The sequence below is a fragment of the Ursus arctos genome, unplaced genomic scaffold (genome assembly GCF_023065955.2).
Source record: "Ursus arctos isolate Adak ecotype North America unplaced genomic scaffold, UrsArc2.0 scaffold_2, whole genome shotgun sequence".
Classification (NCBI taxonomy): domain Eukaryota; kingdom Metazoa; phylum Chordata; class Mammalia; order Carnivora; family Ursidae; genus Ursus; species Ursus arctos.
The window spans coordinates 57072204-57098583 of record NW_026622874.1 but is presented as its reverse complement, the minus strand read 5'-3'; the positions used below and the strand labels follow the sequence as shown (position 1 = coordinate 57098583).

At 44.3% G+C, this 26380-nt stretch overlaps 1 long non-coding RNA gene across 1 annotated transcript in view; it reads right to left on the bottom strand.

Moving 5' to 3' along the window:
* LOC113268691 (uncharacterized) overlaps positions 1-21002 on the bottom strand; it is a 62249-nt gene extending 41247 nt beyond the window's left edge. The window contains exons 1-3 of the long non-coding RNA XR_003321231.4: positions 20962-21002; positions 3620-3766; positions 661-823 (exon numbers count right to left, since the gene is read on the bottom strand). This is a non-coding gene — a long non-coding RNA (uncharacterized LOC113268691). The remainder of the gene's footprint in view (positions 1-660; positions 824-3619; positions 3767-20961) is intronic.
* Between the last annotated feature and the right edge of the window lie 5378 nt (positions 21003-26380).

Genomic DNA, 26380 nt, shown 5'->3' with positions numbered 1-26380 from the left:
CACATCTGCCTTCCTGAATCTTGAGACAAAATTAAACCTTTAACGTGTTAAATACAAAAGATAAGCAAGATCTATTAATCACTTAAGAGCATCCATTTGTCCTTTGAGGAGTTTTATGCTCTGCCCGGAATTTATCGTTGCCTTGTCGATCAGTGAAGGTGGTGACGTGTAGTGGAAAAGCAGAGGCTTTGAAGTTAGAAAAGTCTGGCTTTAAATCCTGCTCTGCCTCTTACTAGCTTGTGACATTGGAACCTTGACTTTATCTCTCCAAACATCAGTTTCCTTGGTGTAAAACGTAGATGAGAAAAGCTAATTCAGTGAGTTGTCTGGAGATCAAATGAGATGGACTATTCACCTCTCCACTGTGGATCCCTGGCCTCTGCCTTGAGCTGCAAAGAAACTCAGCGGCCCGGATGAAAGCCCTAAAAGCAGCATCTTCCATCAGTGCTTCTTATCCCCCATGATGGCACACACAACACTGTATCATCACCACCATCATCATCACCACCATCACCATCGTCATTATCACCATCATCATCATCATCATCATCATCACAGGCACCAACAGTGTCTGACACCAGTGAACACCCACTATAACATTTTTCTAAGCTCTTCCACACGTTACCTCTAACCCTACAAACTTGAAGCAAAATAAATTACATTATACTCATTTTAGAGATCAGCAAACTGAAAGGTGAAGTGGCTTGCCGAAAATCAGAGCTGGTCCTCCTCGTGCCTGTCTAGTGCCTTTCCCATTCACGGCACCACCTCCTGCTCCTGGGTGCTAACCTGTGTGTCTCTCTCCATGGTTTCAGTGAGACCTCTGAGAAAAAAGAAAAAAAAAAAGAAAACAACAACAAAACACATTTTCCTATCAGGACCACACAAACTCTCAAAAAAAAAGTATTGATTAAAAGGCTTGTACACCAAAAACTACAAATCGTTGCTGAGAAATTAAAGGAGTCTAAATAAGTGGAGAAACATTCTGTATTCATGAATTGGAAAGCTCTATATTGTTGAGGTGGTCATTGACATCCGAATTGATCAATAAATTCAACAACACAAAAAAATCCCAGCAGGCTTTTTGCAGACATTGACAAGCTGATCCTGCTATTTGCATAGAAATGCAAAGAACCTAGAGCAGCCAAAACAATTTGGAACACAGTCGGAGGACTTATACTTCCTAAGTGCAAAACTCATCATAAAGCTACAGTAATCAAGCCAGTGTGGTACTGACCATAAAGATAAACATATACATCAATGCAATAAAATTGAGAGTCCAGAAATAATCCCTTATACTTATGGTCAATTGATTTTCAACAAATGTACCACGGCAATTCAAAGGGGAAAGGATAATCTTTTTAAAATACAGTGCTGGAACAACTGGATATCCACATGCAAAAAAAATTAATTTATATTCCTACTCACGCCATACCTAAAAATTAACTCAAAATTAACTAAAGCCTAGATGTAAGAGCTCAAACTATAAAAGAATTAGGAGAAAATCTAAGATGTCTAAAATCTAGAGGAAAATCTTTGTGACCTTGAGTAGATAAGACACCAAAAGCATGATTCAAAAAAGAAAAAATTGACAAAGTGGACTTAAAACCACATCACACTCCTTGGAATCAAAAAGACAGATAGTAACAAATGTTGGTGAGGATGGGGGGGGAAACTAGAACCTTCGTAAATTTCTGCTGGAAATGTACAATGGTGCAGCCACTTTCGAAAACAATTTGGCAGTTTCTTAAAAAGCTAAACATAAGGGGCGCCTGGGTGGCTCAGTCCGTTAAGCGTCTGTCTTGGGCTCAGGTCATGATCCCAGGGTTCTGGGATGGAGCCCCATGTTGGGGCTTTCTGCTCAGCAGGGAGCCTGGTTTTCCCTCTCCCCTTCCGCCTACCACTCCCCCGCTTGTGCTCTCTAGCTCTCTGTCAAATGAATAAATAAAATCTTAAAAAAAAAAAAAAAAAAAGCTAAACGTAAATTTACCATACAACCCAAGAAGTCCACTCCAAGCTCTTTCCTCAAGAGTAATGACAACATATGTCCACACAAAAGCTTGCACATGAGTGCTCATAGCAGCATTATTTCTAACAGCCCAAGAGTAGAACCGATCCAAACGTCAGTCAGCTGATGTATGGATAAATAAAACATAGCATATCCACACAATGTAACACCATTTAGCAATAGAAAGGAACAAAATACCCACATGGGCCACAAGTTGGATGAACCTCAGAAATGTTATGTTAAGTGAAAAAAAGCAAGACACAAAAGAGCAGACGTTGTATGGCTCCATTCATATGAAATGTCCAGAAAAGGCAAAACTATAGAAGTAGAATTCAGCTTTGCGGCTGCCTGGATCCTAGCTGGAACAGGAACTGACTGCAAACAGGAACTCAGGATCTCTTGGGGGTGATGGACATATTCTAAAACTGGATCGTGATAATGCTTGCACAGCCCTGGAAATTTACTAAAAGTCATTGGATTGTACACTTAAAGTTTATCGTAAATAAATTATACCTCAAAAAATACTATTTTTAAGAGGTCTTAATTCCTGTGCAAAACATCTCAGACAGGGGCGCCTGGGTAGCGCAGTCGTTGGGCACCTGCCTTCGGTTCAGGGCGTGATCCCGGCGTTATGGGATCGAGCCCCACATCAGGCTCCTCCGCTGGAAGCCTGCTTCTTCCTCTCCCACTCCCCCTGCTTGTGTTCCCTATCTGGTTGGCTGTCTCTCTGTCAAATAAATAAATAAAATCTTTAAAAAAAAAAAAAATCTCAGACAAAGTAGAGGAGGAAGCCTGGGTGGTCTGCTTGCCCAGCCTTCCCCACTTTCCGTTCTCCGGCAAGGACACCTGAGCCCCTCTCTCTCAGTGCCAAGAGCGATTTCCCCAGTTGCCTGCAGCAGCTGTGTCCAACTCCTCCACCTTAGTGACTCTTAACGGCCCCGATTCAGGCCTCTGGCAGCAAAGCTCACCTTGCGGAAATACTATAAGAGTTATAAATACTTTAGGCCCTTGGGGAGCCCTGTCAGTTCTCTGCTGTGGCACCAGTGACCTAGGGCAAGGAAAATTCTATTCCTAGGCACGCCAAGTGTCCGTGAGCAGGGTGGTGCAAGGCATTCTCAGATAATACATGTTCTCTCTTTCATGGCATGGTTTGGACCCTGAAGATACCCATCCATGTTCTCCTAAAAGCTAATTCCTACAAGTTAATTGTAGCCAACATCCCTGAAAAACAGGCGAATGCACATAATTAAAACTGAAGCCCATTCACCAGGTAGAGGAACTGGGGAGCCTGATTTTAGAGCAATTCCACCCTTCCCAACCTGGGTGGCATCGTAAAGCCACCTGGTAAGCTTTTTAAAAATACTATACCTGGGCACCACTACCACCCACCCCCTCCGCTCCCCCCCTGCCCCCCCCACATATCTGGATTTAACTGGTCTGGAATGGGGCCTGGGCTTCAGTACTGTTTTTTAAGTTCTGCAGTGATTCTACTGTGCATCCAGGGCTGAGAACCACCAGTTTTAGAAGGAGATGGTGTCAAAACAAGGTTTTTCACCAGTAACACTCGAGCCTTAGAAAGCAATTCTCCCTGAACAAGGACCTTCTCCTTACCTAGTAAGAGCAGCAGCTGCACAAAGCTAGCTGATGATGGACCCCAGGATGTTGTCATTTGCTGTGTAGACGCTGCCAATTTATCTCAGTTTATCCCAAATGAGTTCATGTTAAGTGTATGGATCTGTACATCCGTAATCACGACACCTGGAAGAAGAGCTAATGCTAATAACAACTGGTAGTGGAGAAGCGAAAAGAAACAGATAGTCTTTATTATCAGTGTTCAAGAACTTCCCTCTACAACAGGGACCAAGAATGAAACCAATCAGGACCTGGTACAATAGTAACACAATAGTAAATATTTAAGGCAATCAAGCATTAATCTTAGACATGAGTGATCACAAGAACTTAGGACAGAGACCCCTGCTGACTTGGGTGGACAAAAAAGCTTTGTGGATGAGGCAGAGTTCCAGCTGGGCTTGCAAGATTGATAGAATTTTAATTGGGGAAATGAAGGGACAATAAAAAATCATCACCAATAACAATCATTGCATAGTGCTTCCCGTAAAGCAGGCACTCCCAAGCATCATTTGATTTAAACCTCATTGGGGCGCCTGGGTAGCACAGTCGTTAAGCGTCTGCCTTCGGCTCAGGACGTGATCCTCGTGTTCCGGGATCGAGTCCCACATCGGGCTCCTCAGCTGGGAGCCTGCTTCTTCCTCTCCCACTCCCCTGCTGTATTCCTTCTCTCGCTGGCTGTCTCTCTGTCACATAAATAAATAAAATCTTAAAAAAAAAACAAAAACCTCACAACCACCTTATGGTCCTCATTTTACGGATGAGAATATGCGGGCTTGAAGAGGTTTTAAAGTGTGTTCACACTCCCAGTTCACAAGCAAGATTTGAACCCAGGTATCCCTGACTCCAGGATCCAGGCACCCAGGCCAAAGCAGAGAGACAGACAGGAATCCATCACTAGTGTGATACCATGCGAGGAATCTGCTCTGCCTAGAATGTTGGGCCCTTGTCACCAGGGCTCAGGGGAGAAAAGTGCTCAAAGGGGACAAGGTCAGACCATCCATGTGGCTCTGACATGCCATGACCAGAAAGGGGGGTACCCCCGATATTAAGCCAGCTGCAACAGAGAGCTGAATCCAAAGCCAACTCAAATGGGATTTCCTTTTTTCAAAATGCAAGACAAGAGAAGCACCCAAGCAGGTGAGCATGACTAGGGAAGCACAGGTCTGGAGATGCCCAAGGAGTGAGGTTTGGCCAGAGCCCACGGGAAATGCTGAGAACTGGGATGGGAGAGGACGCACTAAACACACGTCTGTGTTCAGGGCCCCTCCAGGACTGTGTGAGGAGCGGGGACACCCACAGGCAGTTCACAGAGAGCACGCGGAAAGCGACGGCAAACAGCTGAGCGCGGAGCGCGCCTTCCTTGGCTGAAATACTGGTTTCAAAACGCCTAGTTGTAAGGTGAGCCACTGTTATCAGGTGCCTGGTGTACGCTTTAACCCTGGGAGTGCACCCGTGTACGTGTAAGTGTCTGTGAAAGGCACGCAGAATGTGGGATCCCTGCCTGCAAGGAAGAAATGCTGCTTGGATAAAGAAGGAATTCACACATAGAGAGAGTAAGTAGTATATATGAGTGATCTCCTCACATCACTGGATCCCAATGAACAGAAGCCTCAGAAGAAAGGGAATAAAGGAAGGATGCAAGCAAGGAAACGAGCGAGAGAGAGAGAGAGAGAGAGAGACAGAGAGGGAGGGGTAGAAGGAGGGAGGGAGGAAGGGAGGAAAAAAGGGAGGGGCAGAAGGAGGGAAGGTGGAAGAGAGGAGGGAGAGGGAGAGAAGGGAAGAAAAGAAAGAAGGGAGGGAGAGAGAAACCCAACTTCACATAGACATTCATCCAGGCTGGTGGCCATCAAAGTGTAAACCCAGTACCATCTGCATGTCCCTGTGATAAGGTCCCCCAAGGTACCTCATCACAGGACAGACGCTTTGAAGTGGGACTTCAGAACTGGAGCCACTGGAGGAATTCCCCAGAGGACTCTTGGGCAGTCTGAAGTCTGAGGACTACTGGTGTGGGCACTGCCAGTGATCAGTCCACATGCTCAGCCCCTACACCTGCCGCTCCATCTCTAGCTACCAACTGAACAGGACGATCTCATGTTCGGAATGGTGGGCCCAAAGCTAGGTGAAGTCTTGAGCCATCAGATAAGGGTGAATTACATTCACAGGAAAGCACGGTCTTCAGAGTGAGGCAGATTCCAACTCGAATCCCACTTCCACTTCTTCCCAGCCACGAGATTTTAGGCAAATTACTTAAACCCCCTAAGTGTCATGTGTCTCATCTGTAAAATCGTCAAGACACTGTCAACCGCGATCATCAGGCAGGACCTGCTTCTGCCTTGCAACTGCCTTTCATTTGCTGACTTTGAAGCCTGGACATCTTAGAAGGATTCTTCAAGGGCTAACCCTAGTTAGACATCAAAAATGCAGTGCCCTTAAGGATTTCATCTGTTTGATCTTACTTGTTGCTCAGAACATTCTGCTGACACCATGGCTTCCAAGCCTTCCCACATGCATTTCTATCAGAAATACACACACACACACATACACACACACACACACACACAGCCCTGTACACCCTCCTTATTCCTGTAGGCTCCCATGCATTCTCTACATCCTGCTCAAGCGTCCTCTCTACTGGACAATTTTCCCAGACCCCGCACCCCTGCCCCACCTCAACCATACCCCCCGCCTATGACTGCTCACAGAACTTGAATCTGAAAGAGCTCCACAGGTCTGATCTCACCACATTATGATGACAGATCTGCTGCTGTCTCTCCCCACCAGATGATGGAGTCCCCAAGGAGAAACATCTACTGATCTCTGTGACCCCAGGACTTAATATCATGCCTAGTACGCAGAAGCGCTCCACGATTTGTTGGGTTAAATATATTCTATATGTAAAAGATGAAATTATGAAACTGATTTTTTAAAGTGTTACAACTTACTACTCATACCATAGTTTTCAAAAAGCCAGTTTAAGTCAGGGGAGAAAATAATCACGCTAGTTTAGTGTGCTGGGGTTTTAAAAAATCTGAATCACAGTTGCTCAGCTTGTTCCCCCTCCCTTATTCATTAAATTTGGCTCTGAATTACAGAAATCGCTCTGATAAAAGGAAGATTTTCCACCATTGAAAATATCAACAAGACTGTCTCTGACTCCGAAGGCAATTCCAGTCAATGCAGCAAACACTGATCGAGTATAAAACACTAAGCTAGGCCCTGTAATTTGTAATTCTACAAAAAGAATCCTTCCAAAGTCATTGATGGACCCTCCCAAGGTGCCTACCTCCTGGTTGGCTGATGGGTTCTTCCTTAGACCATCTCCTGGCGTCTGCCTTTTTATCTGAGTTTTGATACAAGCAGCAAGAGCCACATGCCTGTACCTGGGCACGACCCAAGCTTCCCTTGCTGTCCAAATCCAAATTGCCCCCTTTATGAATCACTGTCCGTGACCTTTTCCAGCCATTTCCTCTGCCTGAGTTTACCTTTTCCATTCAAACCATTAGTAGCCACTTTCAAAATTCTACTCAAATAATAGCTACCATTTCCTGAGTGGATCTGTGTGCCAAGCACCCTATTAGAGGTTTTATGTACAAGCTCTCCCTTTAAATCCCAACAACACTATGATACACATACTGTAAGTACACAAGTCACGTAGTAAGTGCTGGAGCCAGATGTGACTCCAAACCCCACGCTCTGAGCCACAGAGGCACACACACCTGCAGGAGCTCATGAAATATTCACGTACCACCCTGTGGATGAGGTAGTCGTCCATTTTACAGATGAGGAAACAAATGGATGAATTCCAAATTATTTAAGCCACTCCAGCGACTTAGCCACCTCAGCTCTCTGCGGGCAGGCGTCTTGCCAACACAGACAAAACTGTGGCCAGCCGGGAGGAGGGCAGAGCTGAGATCAAAGGTGGCTGGAGATGGGCCCCTGAGATACAATCAAGCCTCACTCATGTATCTGTGGTCTTTTCAGTCACAGGAGCATTAAACTGTGATTTTTACTTTAGCTAGTGTGACTTCTCTTCTTAACTGCTGTTGGCAACCCAAGCGGTCCTATCTCGTACGAAAATGAACAGCGCGGGTGAGACCATCAAATAACGCGGTTGACTTTTTAAAAGCTCACATGCCAAAATTTATTCATCCAAATGAGAACGATTCCTTTCCAAAGAGTCATCTCAGGGGCAAGGAAGTTGCCAGTAAATAGGCAAGCAAAGGGGAGGAGACTGACGTATCTACAAGTCGCAAATATTTGTAATGACAGCATTAATCAAGCGCTGAACAGTATTTTGGAAAGAGCAACGTACATCACTCTGCGAGCGCCGTTGCTTCAGGTCGTAGCAGGAAGTAGCTCAAGGGACAGGAAAGTAAAGTACTTCTCCTAGTCCCATTCACACTGCAAGCTGGTGCTCGCTCAGCACAAGGCCAGCGCACTCTGGACATTAGTGACTAATCAGTGTCCTTCCAGGGAACTAACAGCCTTGAAACCAGCAGTTAAAATCCCAATTCTCAGCAAAACGAGGCCCCAAATCCCCAGACAAGTCACATGCCAGAGTCTACCTTTGGCCTCAGAGTTTCCCATTCCCCGCCGTGACTGGGCTGAGACGCACTAGACCCTCTCTTGGGACAAGGTCAGCAGTTCAGCTAAGGCAGCACATTTCCATACCCAGTTCCCGACCCATGCCCGGCACTGCCGCCCAGACTATGACACCAGTGGAAGTGAGTCATAGCACCACGCTTCCTCACCACGAGCCATGAAATGGGGGGAAATTGCAAAAAATTCTCCCTTTAGAGCTTTGCTATTTCTCCTCTTGTGAACAAATTGATATTTGTGACCATTATGTAACCATGGGAGGATCACATTAGCACCAAGAATTACCTGCGTTTAAGAAGAAAATAGAGGGGCGCCTGGGCAGCTCAGTCGGTTAAGCATCTGACTCTTGATTTCGGCTCAGGTCATGATCTCAGGAACGTGGGATCGAGCCCTGCATCAGGCTCTGCACTGAGCAGAGAGTCTGCTAGAGGTTCTCTCTCTCTCCCTCTGCCTCTCCCCCAGGTGCTCTCTCTCTAAACAAATAAAATCTTTAAAAAAAAAAAAAAAAAAGGAGGAGAAGAAGAAGAAGAAAATAGGAACTTCCAAAGTAAAGACCCTCAGAATTCAAATCTGGGGGTCTTTGCCTCAAGCCAATCTGTGACCTCCACCAACGGAGCTGAGATGAGAGGAAAGTTCTGGTTGACCCTGTTGAACTTGGACTAAACACACTGTTGACCCTTTTCCCCTGCACAGGAGAGTGAACACCCAGATTAACACCTTGGGCTTTTAGCTCATATAACACACATAAAGCTGTAGAGAGATAATGAATCCAAAGAAAGAATAAACTGGTCTTTGAAGAAATCTGGAAAGAAATTAAAACCTTTGCTGGAATTTCTTTGAAGGGCACCAAGGGAGCATTCCATTCATGATAATAATAAAACTTCTCCGGACTGCCTTTCCCCATCCCCTTCGTACTCTCTCACAGAGCACAGACACACTACACAGGTCATGTTCCACACTCCCCATCTGCCCAAACATGCTCTCTCAAACCTCAGCCTGCATTGGTGGTCATCCCCCTTCCTGTTTCCCTTTCTCAAATGCCCTCCTTTCCCTCCACGACTTCTCTGCCCTTGCCAGGGAGCTCATCACTCAGTTCCACTCCTTTCTCATGACAGGATTCAACATGTCATGAACAAAAGCAGCCACCCATCCAAGAAGCTTACTTCCTCCTAGAAGGCAGGGGGAAAGGAAAACTTCTGAACGTGAATATGTTGCTTTTTTTTTTTTTTTTTTGTCTTTATCTCATTTACTCACCAAAATATAGACTGAAACGTATGGAAGGAGGCTGATATCTGAAGTCAGCTGACCTGAATTGTCTTGGTCACTGTGTGTGACTTTGGAACAATTTACCTAAACTTTCTGGCCTCAGTCTCTTTATCTATAAAATAAGGTAACAGTATTGCCTTCATCACAAGGACGTGGTGATGATTAAATGAGAAAATATGCCTTGTCATAAGAAATAGCAAGAAAACTATGAACTGCTCCATGAAAATGATTCTCAGTCCTGCTGGCTTTAACTCTTTACATTGGTATGGATATTATTTACGTATCATTCTCAATCATTACAGAAGGTTTAAGAAGATACTTAGAGGCATAAAATGGTCTTTTTTCCAAATTGTCCACTTTGTTTGAAATAGATCTTTTTTTTTTTTTTTGGTTATTTGCTTTTTTAATTGAAGATCAGTTGACCAATACAATGTTATGTTAGCCTCAGGTGTATAATATGGAGATTTGACAATTCTGTACATTACCCAGTGCTTACCACAATAAATGTAGTCACCATCCGCCAAGTTGGTCACTCTTGACAATCTTGGCTAGAATATTTAGATCAGTCAGTCACCTTTGCCTGTGTAATGAGTTACCTGATTCTACCAACATATTTTGGCGAACTCCATAAAGTGGACTCCAGAATCTTTCAACCATTAATTCTCAACCTGAATTTCTAATTCTCAGACTCAAGCTCCACATAAAATTTCCAAACCTTAACTATCTGTAGCACAAAAGGTATTTCTGATCTGATCCCCTTTTAAAAAAGAGACTCCCGTTCATTTTGCACTGTAGAAATCGAGATTCCCACATCCCCGAGTTTCTAATGAACAGTAGGTAAAGGCATTAGACGCAGGTTATAAGAGGGCTACATTAGAAGGAACGAGAGTGTAAGAACTCAGGACCAAGGAACAAGTCACTAGAGTACTTACACAAAAATACCAAATCTATTCCTTCTAAAATAGCTGAAAAAAAAAATTGTAAGCATACGTGTATCCGGTGCTCTCCAGTGAAAAAGATTCCAAAGTAATCCCTTCAGATTCCAGGTGGGAAGGTGTCGGTATGAATAAGTCAGAGATTGGGTAAAAGGGGACCTAAAGAAAGAGAGTCACAAAGTGATATGCAAGCTAACGGATGGTGGCACCTGGGATCTCCTTTATTTTTGAGCTTCCCATTTGGGACATGGGTACCTACAGGTGGAGGAAGAACAGACAGCTGTTGCAGCACCTACTGGGGAAAGGCAGCTGGCGGTGGGGTATCTTCTCCCACTTTTAATGGAGATCTGGCATTTACCTTGGTTCCCAACTGCCTATTGGCTAGCTCATCACTGGACTGAGGGAAGATGGATGAGAAAGATGAGCAGAAGAGGCTCGGAAGAAATTTTTTTTTTTTAAGATTTTATTTATTTATTTGACAGAGAGACAGCCAGTGAGAGAGGGAACACAAGCAGGGGGAGTGGGAGAGGAAGAAGCAGGCTCCAGCGGAGCAGGGAGCCGGATGCGGGGCTCGATCCCAGGACTCTGAGATCACTCCCTGAGCCAAAGGCAGACACTTAATGACTGAGCCACTCAGGTGCCCCTGGGAAGAGATTTTTAATAAAACTATTGAATTGCTCTCTGCCAGATTTCATATCAGGCAGATAATCAGCAACAAATTTAATTTCCCTTGGTCTTCTCTAATGAAGATATGCCATCTTTTGTAGAACATACAAGTTTAAATAGGCAGGTTGTCTGGAGAGCTCACAAATTCTGGGTAACCTCAGGATTTCCTTATGTGAGAGTTTTCCCTTAGATCATCCACACCATGATCAACAACCGCAGCTAAAAAGGAAATAACAAAACCTGGATTCCATTCCCAAACAGGCATTCAGCTCTGCCCAAGCTGGTAAAAAACTAAAAGCTCCAAATGATCATGTGCTCAAATTGTAAGACTTATACTTGACAATGAAACCCAAATAAACGTAACACCATAAGACATTTTCCATTGATCCCTTGCGTTCCACTGCATTTTGCTTAACACAAAGCTCATCCACGCGTGGTTAGCAGAGAAAATACCTTCAAAGGCAGAGAAAGCTAAAGAGACCTGTCCATGGGACAACAGGCTCAGCCATGGAAACTCCACACTCCAGACTGAATTTCACAAGCAGGAGACAGGCACCACCAAACTGGGCCCAGCGTCATGGCTATGGCTTCTACTCCCCTAATCTGGCTCTATCTATGAGTCAAGGGAAAACCTGGAAAATGTTATACAGCCACCGAACTTGAAGGTATTTCCGAGGACGCCATCCCCAAACAAGCACCTTTCCCTGTTCCCTGGATACCTACCCACCTTCAAAGAGCGATCACATTGAATCTCTCAAGACGAACCTGAAAGGATGTTGAGGTGCTCCAGAGAAAAGTCCAGTGGATTTTCCCCCAAATAGGGAAACTTAGTTCTTTAGAGCAAATCTCAAGAATCATCAATCTTAATACTTAAGCCTTGCATTGCAGACATTGACATTAGGAAATAAAATATACAGAGATTGCCCCAATCTTGACAGGAATGTCAGTTTTCCATCCATCCATTCAGTAAATATTCAACGAAACCAAACATCGACATATAAAACAACCATGTGACAAGCAAAATGAGTAGAAAAATAGTGAAATAGACTTTGCCTTCAAAAAGTAAGTCAAGGGGCGCCTGGATGGCTCGGTCAGTTAAGCATCCGACTCTTGCTTTCGGCTCAGGTCACGATCTCAAGGCGATGAGATAGAGCCCTGTGTCAGGCTCCATGCTCGGGGGGAGTGTGCTTGAGATTCTCTCTCTCCTTCTCCCTCGGCCCCTCCCCCCCCACCATACACGCTCTCTCAAAATAAAATAAAAATCTTAAAAAAAAAATGTGCAGACCGCGGTACCACTCAGACTGCAGGCCAGGAACGGCTGCTGCTCAGACTGCTCTGGTCAACAGGGGCAGGAGCGCAGAAATGGAGAGAATGCATTTAGAAACTTTCGTAGCAATTTCAGAGTCAACTATGTCCGTTGAATCTAATAATAAAAAAGATCTCTTAAAAAAAAGATCTTAAAAAAAAAAACCTAAGTCAAGACATATACATTAAAACAAAAACAAGATCAAAACCAAAAACCCACAATAAAAAGTAGAAAACAGAGATGCCTGGGTGGCTCAGTCAGTCAAGTGTATGCCTTTGGCTCAGGTCATGATGCCAGGGTCCTGGGATCAAGTCCCACACCGGGCTCCTTGCTCAGTGGGGAGCCTGCTTCTCCCTTTCCCTCTGTCCCTCCCCCCTGCTTGTGCACTCTCTCTTTCTCTCTCTCTCTCAAGTAAACAAAATATAAATAAATAAACAAACAAACAAACATTAACTGCCCTGACAGGGGTGCATATAAAGTGCCGTAGTCGTAGTCGTGGGAGTTCAGAGAAGGCTGAAATTATTCCGGGTGCAAGGGGTCAAGAAAATCTTCACAGAAAAAAAGAGTATTTCAGATGACCTTTAAAGGATGGGTAAGATTTCAACCTGAAACATGAAAGAAAAGTGCATCCAGCTGGAAAGACTGGCCTAACCAATGGATCTGAGGAGGCAAACACAGAAAAGAAGACATTTTTCAGTCTGACTGGAAAATAGGCTGCAAGGCATATAACACAGAGGGGGGAAAGTTGGAAAAATAAGCTTTAACTATTTCATAGATGGCCTTCAATAAGAATTTGGAATTTATATTGTAAATAATGAAAAGCCACTGAAGGTTTCTGAGCTCAGGAGTGGCATGGTGAGACTTCAGAAGGTAGATTAGAGGAAAATGCAACCAGAGGCAAGAAGACAAGTCAGGAAAGAAATACGACAGTGTAGGTAAAAAAACAAAGATCTGGGGTTTCAGAGAGGTCACGAAGAGGAAGGGGTAGATAAATGTTGCTGAGTTAGGGTCAACAGGATTTGGTCATTGGTGATCATGTGGGACAAGGACATCAAAGATCATCCCGAAGTGTGCATTCTGGGTGTCTGAGAAGCCAGTCATATCACCAACGGAAACAGAACTTACGGGTGACAAAGCCTGCGGAACCCCTAAATGCTTATGTTTGGCTGTCAGCTGGCAATGTGGGGCTGGTGCCAGGAAGACACAAAGGGGAAATCCTAAAGGCCCCATGCCATCCTGTTACTTTGTCTCCCTGTGATATTTGCCACTGGTGACCCCTCTCTGCGTAAAATTCTCCTCCTGGGTTTCTGGACAATACTCTTTCCTTGTTTTCCTCCTTCCCCTGCAGCAAGTCCAGCCTAGACTCCATAGCTCCTCTGCTGCTACTTGTCCCCACGGGCATTTTCCACCAAGCTCCGGCCTCCATCCTTTCCTCGTTCTACATCCTGTCCCTGAAAGGTCTGTCTGCCTGTTGCTTAGCTTCACCTCCGTGCAGACGGCTCCTGTGAAAGATAGTGGTGGGGAGCACAGGCTCCGAAATCAGCCTGGACTCAAATCCTAGCCCCACCCCTTGCTGGACACATCACGTTGGACAAGTCACGTATCTTGATCTTCCTCGTGTGTAACATGTGGCAAAAGGGTTGTGAAGAGGATTTAAGGTGAGGATTAATACAGAATCTGGCACATTCTGTATTATTGTGCCGGATTCTGTATGATCTGTATTCAGAAAATACAGAACACAGATCGTACAGAATCCGGCACAGATAATTACCATTTACCGGGGACTTATTATTCAGAGAAGTCCTCAGTAAATGGTAATTATTATTAACCAAATTTGTAACTGGAAATCCGGTCTCTCTCCTGATGGCCAGGTCCGTATAGTCAGTTGTCAGATGGGCAGGATTCCCGGAAGTCCCAAAGCGAACTCACCATTTTCTCACCTCCCACAACCCTTTGTTACAAACATTCATCCAATCATCCAGATTAGAAGCCTAATGGGACACGTCTCACATCTCTCCCATCCCCCTACCCTCCACATCCATTTCTTATCAAATCCTATAAGACAGAATTCCAAGTGATTCAAAAAGGCATCAAACACCCATTGTTATCTGGCCCCCACTCCTCGTCCAAGCTTATTTCCCATCACGCCCTCTCCTGCCTCGTATACTTACACGTTCTGCCCCAGCTTCATACAAAGGTACTTGCCATCACTCACAAACATCAGGTAATCTAATATAAACGTCTTTACACACTTCTTTCCTCTGCCTGGACCGTCCTTCCGAACTCCCATGCCCAATTCGGATAATTCCTATTTGCCTTTAAATACTCAGCTTGTGTCACCTCCCTCTGAAGCCTTCCCTGGCTCCACAGTACAATGCCTTTTTCTCTGCTTCTATAACAAAGTGTGCACCCCTGTTGTGCTACTTACCACATCGGGATTTTGACTTTCTTGTCTCTCTTCTCCAGTAAACTGTAAGGAGCTTACAGGCAAAACCCGTTATCTTATTCATTGCTTAACTCCCTCCTCCCCGATCTAGCACTGTACATAGCACGTTTCCTTAAATGATTTCATATATAAATGAATAACTGAATAATCCAACAAAACAAGATAATCCTAGATGCTTCATGCTTCCCCCCCTCCCGCTTTTGTCCACATGGTTAATCATAAGATTCATGTAGCTTGCCTTCAGTTCAGAAGTTTTTCTGGTTTAGTAAATGCCTCTATAACAATAACCAAGTTTTCTTTCCTATTATCCAAGATACATATTTTTTAAAGCTAATGGATGTTTTTATTTCCTTCTTGGTGATTTTCTGTGTTTTCCAGATGTTGTTGATCTCTTGATCTGTACCAAATCAGTCATCTGACAAAATTAGGAAATTTAAAGGAAAGCCTGAAAGAAGTTTAAGTTCACAAATATGATTAGACTCCCTTTAATTCAAATAGTTGTGTAATGTGGTGCCTAAAGATTAGCATTCAGAATGCCAAACCGCCATTGTATTGGGTGTTGGGGGAAGGGGGAAACATACAGTAAATTCCAGGTGAAAAGATATTAAAAGGAAAAAAAAACAATATTTTTAAAGCACATCCTCCTAATTCAAAGGTAACAGGTCCTACTACTAAGGGGCTGAAAATAAGAAAGCCATTTCCCAGTCATCACAGTGAACCTACAAGACCAGGCTTGGATGCCCATCGGCAGCCTCTGCTGTAGAGGCTCTTGTGGTTTTTCTGCAGCTTCATAGGGTCAACCTCTCTACCCTCTCGTTGCCCTTGCCTTGACCTACAGGAATCGCTGCTGGAAAGCATTGTACCCTGCCATCACCTTCCTGGGATCCTGCCTCTGACCCACCCCCAACACACACCTGGACTCTGGGCCTGAGCAATCTCCCCCAGTGCCTGGATGGACAGCCCCTCTGTATGCTGGGCTTCCTCTAGCATTCCGGAACTGACACTGTACTCCAGAGTCCTAGACTTTTTGGTGAAAAGTTCTCTTCCAGGTTGAGAGAATGAATCACAGAAAAAGAAAACCCTCAAGAACCAGGGGATCAAAGATCCGTGACTTAGACAATGCTGCCACCCATCGGCCAAAAATAAAAGTACTCCTGGTCTTTTCACGGAGTCTGGAGTGATTTCATGGGACATCTCATGTGGCTTTGGAATGGGCAGTAGTTGCATTGTTATTACCATTATTGCTGGTGATCCAACAGTAAGTTTTTGATATTTATAACATAATCACAATTACAGCAGGCCTACGAGTCAGAGCTGCAGCAGAAATTGAGGTTCTGGACTAGAATGATCAGTAGGGGAAGAAAGGGATAAAGAAAGGGGGGGTAATCAGAAGGGGGAATGAAACATGAGAGACTATGGACTATGAGAAACAAACTGAGGGCTACAGAGGGGAGGGGGGTGGGGGAATGGGATAGACCGGTGATGGGTAGTAAGGAGGGCACATATTGCATGGTGCACTGGGTGTTATACACAACTAATGAATCATCGAGCCTTACATCGAAAACCGGGGATGTACTGTATGGTGACTAACATAATATAATAAAAAATCATTATTAATAAAAAAAAAAAAAAAAAAAAACTATAAAAGCAAAAAAAAAAAAAAAAAAAAAAAGAAATTGAGGTTCTGGGAATGCTAAGCAGGAAATCAGTTCAGACTTTAAAAAAGGGAGTGAAGGGGGAGAAAAGTCAGACAAAGTGCCCTGATGAGAAAAATAGATGGAGAAAGAGGCAGGTAACCCCGGTAGACTTCCACACATCACAAACTGACTGAATGAAGTACATTCACATAAGGAATCTAATTTAATCCCCACTAAAACTCTGCAAGACTAGCATTTTTGTGCCCATTATTAGAGTGGGTAAAGGCCAACGAAGCCATAGATTTGCAAAAGCTCACGGGCCAGACAGAGCAGGGGCTGGTTTGAACTCAGTTCTGTCTGTTCCATTCCCAAAGTCCCTTCTGATTACATCAGACGAAAACCACCTGTTCTCACTGCTCAAATTGTTTAGGGCAGACACTGAGTCTACAAGATTGTTTTCTTGTTTTAATCACAGTCTCCTGCTGGGGTGTTAAATAAAGTCAATGTTTTCGGTTTAAAGGTTAAATGTCCAACAGAGGAATGCACACTCTGGGAAATCTGGTGCCACAGATTCTCCGTATCCAGAGGGGCTCTTCCCCCCCCTTTCCTGCCCCATTTTTCTCTCCCCTATAAAATCCTCTGCCTCACTACAGATACAGTAACAGTTTAAAGCTGTGCTGTCCAGTTCAACAGTCACCAGCCACATGTGGTGGCTAGTCCAAGTTGATATGTACTGGACAGGTAAAATACCAGATTCCTAAGACTTCATACAAAAATAAAAATATAAACTATCTCACTGAAGATTTTTATGTTGATTACATGGTAACATAATATTTTTGATCCAGTAGGTTAAATAGTTATTATTAAACTTAATTTCACCTATTTCTTTTTACTCTTTGATGGGGCTACTAGAAAATTTTAAATTATGTGGAAAGCCCTACATTTCTATTGGCTAGCACTCGTTTAAAGACATGCAGACATGCTTTTGTAAATAAAGACATTTCGTACATTAATTAGTACAAGGGCACGAAACCAAAATCTATTTCTTCCTCCACTGATAGACAGAAAAGTGCCACCTGATGTTCAATTAAGACAGCTATAATTATTAACCAGGAGTTTCACATTGTGAAGAAACTAATGAAGCCTGATTTTTTCTGATTGTGTGTCTTACGGGTGACTGACTTGTTCACTAATTATCCCAAAGTTTTCATCCTGCAGATTACATTAATAACAGTGTAATTTAGATATTAGAAGCACGTGGCTTATCAGGCTCAACAGAGAACTTCACATTTCTTACATTAAGGAAAATAGGGTCTATTACTGCTCCACTCAGAGCTGTGTTCCTAAGGCTACGGTATCTTCTCGTCCCTACTGAGTTCAAAACCTTTAAAGCAGAGGGAAGTTTCACCATGAGCAAGACTGGTCATACCTTAAGATTAAAGCAATTCCGCTTCTGAGGCTCCTTCCAGGCTAACTAGGGTTTCTTGGCAGGTTTTTCTTACCAAAAAGAAAGTTTTTCTAACCCCAGAAAAGTGGCCTTAGAGAAATCTACAAGACAAGAACTCCTAAAAATAAGACATATTCAAAGTTCCTAACCCAGAAATTATAGGACCGGATTAGTCAATGGCTCCCCAGGGTGACAAACCACTGTTCAAACCACTAGGAGTTAGCTCCTCTGCAGGGCCCTTAGAACAACGGTCCCTTGGGACCAAAACACATCAGCAAGGGTAAGGGCCAAGAGGAATGCCCTCTGCCTGCCCGAGAATTTTGTTGACAAGGCTCCTCTCACCTTGGAGCCAGGCTCTATGTCCATTGTGATGCTGAGTTTCCAGACAGGAGGAGGCTGGACTAATTGATTTCTTAAGTTCACCTTCAAAACCAGACTCTGATCCTCCACTCTCCACTGAAGGGAACACACCCAACAAGTTAAATCGAAATGAAAAAAATAACCTTGGCCTGAGATCTCCTAGGAACCCATTTGAACAGTGCATAATGCAAACACAACAGATAGCTTCTGCCAGCTCTCCTCAATTTTCTCTGCTATGTGTGATAGTTTCCATGGATGAGACCAGAGATGTTGGTTGTAAATGATAGTCAGATGTTTAAACAATTTTGTTGCTGAAACATGATAATTTCCAGAAGCCCCTTTTCCATACACGGTATCTTTTGGTGAGACCCACCACAAAGAAAATGAGTTGTACAAGAAGAATGGCAGAAGATCTGGAAATTAACCAGGAAACTGGACCATAGCATGCCTCAAACAAAACAAAAAATCATTAATAGAAAACAGGCCAGTTTTTAAGGGTCATGGAAAGAATATACACTGGGTTCTCAGCAACTGGCTATGTTTCAAAGTCAGTAACCTCCAACTTGTCAGGGAGGATTGTGGTTAATGCTGTGAAAGACATGTGCTGAAAGGTTTCTAGTTGCCCTTAAATTCCTGAATTTCTACTCAGGATATCATACCACACATGTGCAAAACAGAAAAGTCTGGTAAATTTTAAATGGATCCTTCTGTAAGTAAACTCAATATATAAAATCTTAACTTATAAAATCAATACATTAGGCGGTAATCACATATTCAAAAAAAAAGATAAACTTCAAACTATTTTTAAGTAAATTTTTTTCCTATTCAGATATTAGATTGAATCACCCAAAATTGCCAAATTTTGACTGTTTTGACCAAATAAAGCCAAAATCCTGGCAATCTCATGTGGTTCAATGTATAATTTCATTAACAACATAAGTACTAGAAAAATTTAAAGAGAGAAGAAGGAATCCCTACTAATTTCAAAGTAACAGAAATGAAGATTTTTAAAAGTAGTTCCTAAATAACAATTCAAAGTCATCAGGAAAATATTTTGTTCAACATTTTCAATTTTGGTCTACATAATTTTTCAGTAACATACCTATAGCCTGTTTTAATCTGAGTATTACAGGATGCAGTTGGTGATCACTAAGACACTTGGTAATGAATTTGGTGCCTAAAACAATAATAAACTCCACACTTACATATTTTCACATTTATGTATTAAACTATCTTTGAGATTAGTCTATTAAGCCACGTCCCTAAATCCTTTGTGAAAATGAAAGGAGAAAAAAAAAAAAGAAGGAAAGATGAATTAATTTTGATTATCAGAATTTACACAACCAAAAGAGGATTGCTTTCAAAGGTGTCCCCACGGGAGCTATCTATCTGCTTCTAGGTGGCACTACCACACTGCTCAGAATGTTTATGGAATTAGTCTTGGAACCGCCTTCAAAACTACATAACCAGTACATTACTTAATAGTCCCAGTTCTCCTTCTCCCTTTTAAATTCCAAACTAGGGCCAACCGCTATTAACCTGCTCATTCCACAAACTTAGATCCAAATGCTCTGGGGTTATTTACTAAATACATAATTTATCCAAACCCATAGAGTGCACAACACCAAGAGTGAACCCTAATGTAAATTACAGACTTTGGATGATCATGTCATGTCAATACAGGTTTATCAACTGTAACAAACGTACCAACCTGGTGAAGAATGTTGCTAATGGGGGAGGCTATGCATGGGTGAAGACAGGGGGCACATGGGAAATCTCTGCACTTGGATTTTGCTGTGAACCTAAAGCTGCTCTAAAACAAACAAGGAAACTTAATTTTTTTAAAAAATTACATAAAAAATGAAGTTAAAAATCACTCTTGGGAAAGGGGCATTTATCTACATTGAGGTTATCCAAGAATGCCCGGCACATATTTCCCCTTTCCCTTTATGTCCCCTTATCCCTCCTCTTCTCCATCATCAGTACCCTCCACCCTCTGAGAAGAAAAACCAGGTGGGTCATCTATGAACCAAGGCGATTAGGAATGAGCGGGTGGGGAAGGTCCTTGGGGGTGGCCAGCCCCGGTCCCACCGAGTGGCTTCGGTATATCCCTTTACTCTTTCCGCGTCTGCTGATGCATCTGAAGGCTGCAGAGTGCGGCCAGGATTCGTGAGGTGAGCTCTCCACGAGAGGAGAAACGCGCCCTGTGCACGCCAAAAACAAGACAGACTGCTAGCAAGCGTCAGAGGAGCAAGCGTGGAGCGCGTTTTGCTCACGGAAAAGGTAGGGAAGTGAGAAGAGGGCTGACCGCCAATGTTTCCAGAGTTTCCTTAAACAATTACAATGACCCATAAGTTACAAGTATTTCTCAGGCCCACGTCAAGGCAGGTGGATGTTCGCTTTAAGGCTGACAAATAAATAAAAGGAAGTATTTCAAGGATAACGGCTGAGGTAGAGCTCCCCTCTCGGAGGCCATCGCCTCTCCACGTCTGAAGGGGGTGAAGGACTTGGGGTCTGGTGCCCCGGCTCCAAATGCGGAGCTCAGCGCGCACGCCGTTAGCCAGCCCGCCCCGCGCAGAGCTGCCGCCGCCTCATAAGCAGCACAACGCCCCGGAACCCGCCAGCCGGAGAGCCACCGCAATCCCCTCCGAGAGTTTACCTGCGCTGCCTCGGCGTCCCTTTTATAGACGGGCCGAGGGGCCGCCCAATGAGCTCCGCGCTCTCTGACGCGCTCTCTGTGCTCCACCAATCAGGCGCTGCTATGTAGAGCCCGAAGCTGAATGGTCAGACTGCCGGGGGGCGGGGCTGGGGAAAAACGAGGCGGGACCCAGGTGGGAACGCTTTTCTCTCGCCTAGTGAAACGGGGCTTAGTGATGCGAGCCCGGACTTCCAGTTAGGGGAGGGCCCCTCAGCCAGGGGTTCGTGTGGGGCGCGGAGAGCGGTTTCAGGGGAACCCAAGCACGTGAGAGCCCCCTGGATGGGTGCTGGGATGTGGGAAGGGCCCGCGGAGGCCGCTCCTGGCTGAGGTGGCGTACTGCCAGTATTTCAGGAGCCGGCTGCTGGAGGTGCCCGGTTCACCCAGTCTAGGGCTTGCTCCCTGACATGGGAGAACAGGACAACCCAATAATTAATCGATTATTATAGTAATCACAATTGTCCCTGAGAGGGGACAATTGCGGCAGGTCAAATGAAAGTCTGTAATTGTGTGGGCTCAGGGAAGATTTGGGCATGCAGGCGAAGTAAGATTCCGAGTTGAAGGAGAAAATGCTGTTTGTTTTTCAGATGAAGAAAATACTGTCAGCAAAAAATGCAGCGAAGTGATTGGTATTCTGCAGTCCAGGGAGACCTCCTAAAATAACTAGGGTTTCAGGAAGAAAGGTTGGACAAAGATCGTGGGGGAGAACAAAGGGGAAAAAAGGGGAAGTATTTGAAAACTCTGGAAGAACAAAGGCACAGCTGAGTCAGATTTTTTTAAAAAATGAAAATTCTCTAAGCTTCTGCTCTGTGGGTAGAATGACTGTTTTCTGGCCCAACCTCAGGATACATGGGGAAAAAATGATAATAATAAAAATGAAAAGCTGCTTACTTGTGGAGAAAGTCGAGGCTGATTTAAGTTAGTCCTGCCCCTGAAAATCCAGGCCGTATGTTTGTCAGGCTTAGGGTTGACTGGACTCAACTCCATAGAAAAAGGATGCAAAGATGCCTGAATGCTTAGGAAGGAATTCTCATCCATCAATACTCAGAGCGTGTAAGATACTGTCCCCAAGAAGCTTCAGCAGAACAATCTCAGAATATGGTCAATCCTTTATCAGAATTATTTTAGATTCGCTTCAGTTTCTTTCGTTAAATGCACCTGAAACGTAGCATTTTGCTTCTTTTTTTTTTTTAAGATTTTATTTATTTATTCGACAGAGATAGAGACAACCAGTGAGAGAGGGAACACAAGCAGGGGGAGTGGGAGAGGAAGAAGCAGGCTCATAGCAGAGGAGCCTGATGTGGGGCTCGATCCCACAACGCAGGGATCACGCCCTGAGCCGAAGGCAGACGCTTAACCACTGTGCCACCCAGGCGCCCCTGGCATTTTGCTTCTAAACAGTGCAGACTTTGTCTTTTCTGAAAGCATACTGTTCTGAGAGGAATACAGTGATGGTTGTTTTTTTGTTTTTTTTTTTAAAGCCCTGCATGTGTGACATCGTTGAACTTTGCAAATCACTGTGCTCACCCACTCCCTTCTCTTCTGACAGTATATCCGGTTGGATGTCCTTTTCTCCCAGAGGCTTTGCATCTGTTTCACCAAAGTCATATCCCACGGCTCACATTATTATACTGTTCTTACTTCTTTTCCAAGTTTGTTTCTGATTTCCACAGAGGCTGTCATAATTCTGAGCTTACTATATATAGAATTATTTTTCCAGGTACATTATTAGTGAAAGGAAAGGTCTCTCTTTTCCATTATGGAGCTATACCAATGCCTTACCTTCACAGTCTGTCTTATGAAACCAGTGTTACTATAACTATTTTCACTTCCTTGAGCAGCTCTGCCCTGTTTCTTCTCCATTTGCTCCTTGGGAATATCTCGCTTCATTTTTGAATGTCTTCATTATAGAGCTCTGAAATTGGATAGCAGGGCGAAGAGTGCTGGAAACACTGGCTGTCTTTAATTTTCTAACAACTAACACGGCAGCTGTCTAGCTTCTACGGTTTCCTGACTCTTCCCTTCCCCTTTTTGTACAGCTGATCCACCTTACTGATGTTTTAAGTCATTCTATCTGTTAGTATTTAGAGGATTCTGTTGCAGGCATTCAAGCCACTTGAAGGTACGAGCAAGACTTAACCTCTAGACCCCATATCTACCGGTCTTAAGATCGCAGTATCATTCTGCCACATGGACAGGTTGGTGTGTGCTGTTCTTTGATTTTACCTTGTATCCTATATGGCTCTCTGCCTGCTAAGTCTTTGGGAGGAAAGAATTGAATAGGAATTAACTTCCCTAATTCCTGCTCTTCCATTCTTTTTTAAAATCAAATATTCTGGACTTCCCCATTTATTCCTGAATCAGTATCATCTGAGGGTTTGGAAAAGAGGTATTGGAGGAGAACAAAAAGATGAATGGAGAGAGTTGAAGTGAAGTCCTTCTCTCAAAAGCACCTGATCAGGGGACACAGCTGTGTAGGGCAGACTACTCTAGAAACAATAGGGTACCCCGGAGAAGCACCAAAGGTCACGGGCAGATCCGCACTCCGTGTCCTAAACAAAATGCAGGTGCAAGGGAGAGAGTGCATGCTGGGGGTCACGAGCAAAACTCCTGGATTTCAATCCCATCTCTGGCACCCACTATCTGGGCAACCCCAAGCAAGTTACTTAGTCTCAGTCTCCTTGTCTGTAAAAGGAGCTAGAATGGAACCAACTTCATAGGGTTGTTGTGAATATTAAATGGGTCAATAATATAAAAAGTGCTTAAAATAGGACCGGGCTTTGAAAGTGACGTATATGTATGAAGTATCACTATTATCAAGCCATGATCCCAAACCACAGCAGTGTGAGCATCTCTGACAGAATCATTCTTTGGGTATGGACAGTGAGGCATGGCTATGTCTCATACTTCTTCCTTTTGTTGATACCAAATGATCAAACCTTTTAGAATCTCTAAAAGTAAGAAAGAGAGTTTTATTTAAGCCCAAGTTAGGACAGCTGCCCAGGAAACACACTCTTCGCAGGAAGAAAGTACTCTGGAGAATGACGAGTTTTTAGACAGTTATGTATACTTTTTTACATCTTGTAAAAGCTCAAAAGATTATAGATTAGCATAAAGGCAGGAATTATGAGTTTTATCACAAAAGAATGCAGGGAGTGGGAGCACTGATCAATATCTCAAGGACAAGATGGTTTTCCTCTAGGCTACTATCCACGAAGCAGATGTACCACGTGTGCACAGCGGGCTATAAATCAGGCTTTGGGTTTAAACAGAGTTTCCATACAGTCATGTTGACTGAGAAAGAAATCTAAAACATCTTCCCGTGTATATACCAGGCCTTTAGAGAGTTTTTCTCTCATCACTTTCTTGCCACAGGATGTCCTTGGTGTCCAGCAAGCTTTTGCTTAAACTTCAGGGAAAACATCAGAATCCGTTTTCATCTCTACTGCAGCACAGGGATGGATGTGAATCGTCATCATAATGCCGGAAATCCCCCCACACGAGTTCCTCTGTGGCCCTCTTAGCATCTGCGCGGCTGCGGAGAAAGAGATGCCGAGCTCCCCATCTGTCCCCCATCCGTCTCTCCCACAGCTGTCAGTATCCCGCCATCAGATCCTTCGGTGCTGCCAAGGACGCGGTGGGGGTAAAGAAATCAGTGCCCTGAGACCCACCACTGAAATTAGGCGCTGCTTGTGGGCACAACCCAAGTGACTTTCAAAGGTGCCGGTAATAGGCAATATCAAGGATATCAAGGGAGTGAGGTGGAGCGGTTGACGGAAGTGATACAGTGGCCACAAGGTGGCACAGAGTGACAAGCAACTCTGTTTAGCAGGAGGGCCCTGCCTCTTCCATCTTTAATGCCCTTGAAAGCTCTCTCTGCAAACAAACACTCCTGTCTTCCTCCACATTCTACAATTTGTGGTCTTTTTTTAATTTCCCTAGTCCCTCTTTCCTTTCCCGAAGTTTTCGGTTTTCACTGTTACAAAGGTTGATTCCTTTCCTCCCAGTTGCCCCTGACTGCTGGCCTCTACTTGGCAACCCCCTGCTTTGGAAAGCGAAAGTGGCTCCTCCCGCGAACCTGTGAGTCCCATGTTTCGTGGAAGCTGAGCACGGCAGGTGGCGGGGATCCACCGGCTTCAGCGCTCCACCAGTCAGGCTGGGGGCCGGCAGCGCCGCATGATGAAAGGCTGCTGTCACCCTCACAAATGTCCTGAGTGGCGTCACTCTGAGTTTTCCAGATTATATGATCTTCTACAGAGGATACAAATGGGGGCGTTGAAATTGGGAGAGCACTACCCAACCACAAGGGTCCTTCTCTCCAAAGCCCTCCGTACTAACCCCCCCTCCATATATATAAAGTATATAGAGAAGAGGCAACCTGTACGGTGTCCCTGTGGCCCAACATGGCACCTCGGATTCCACCTTGGCTGTCCTCCCCACATCTGGGAGGATGAGGAGCCCCCCAGGAGGATCAGACATGTCGAATGGAGAGTTTTCTTCTCCTGTCTTCCTCAAAATGAAGGCTATTGTAAAAAGTTCTTAGTAGTTCCAGGAGCATGTCAGCCACCACACCTTTGCTGTCTGCCCCTCTTCAAAAATCAGTTCGTTTTAGGGCTTATCCTAAATGTAGATTAATTTAGAAAATGCAGCTCACTGGCATGTAACTAAAAATCCATAAATATGCCCTAAAGCAAAATCTAAGATCTCCCACTGTTTGTCCTGCATCAGACAGAAAATGTCCTCTCTCCTTCCAAGAGGGGAAGGAAGATTGGTTAGGTAAGAATAAAACTTTGAGAAGTGGGGGAGAGGAAAGGCATGTTTTATTTTCTCCTTGCGAAACAGCAGCAAACCCTAGGAATAGATGCAGATGCCTCCATGTTTTGGGGGTGTTCCTGAGGCCCTGCACATTGAAGTGGGGCTCCAGTCACCCCCCCCAGAAGAGAAAAGAAGAGTGAGCCATGCCCCTCACACCATCTGAGAAACCCCTTTCTCCAGGCTGGTGCTGCTTGAATGCACACCCTGGCCCAGAGGAAGGCGGCAGAGGCCCTCTGTGCGGAGCTATGGGGATTAAACAGGAGTCCAGACTAGAAACAGGACAGGAAAAGAGATTTTGTCCAAGATAACCACCAAAGCAGAGGTATAGGGAATAGGAAAGCAGAGTTCACGTTCAGAGACGTAAATATGTTAAACTGATTTAATTGTAAGGAATAAAACTTCGTGTTATTCCTGTGATGGGATGTGACCCTTGAATGAGAGACTACAAGTAAGAGTGCTTTGTAAGAATCGGGTGGCAGACAGGTACAGAGTATCTGAATCCCACACGGTTGTCAGGACCAAGTGAGATGCCCGGTCTGTGGCTGTTTGGCAAATACCTACAGCATAA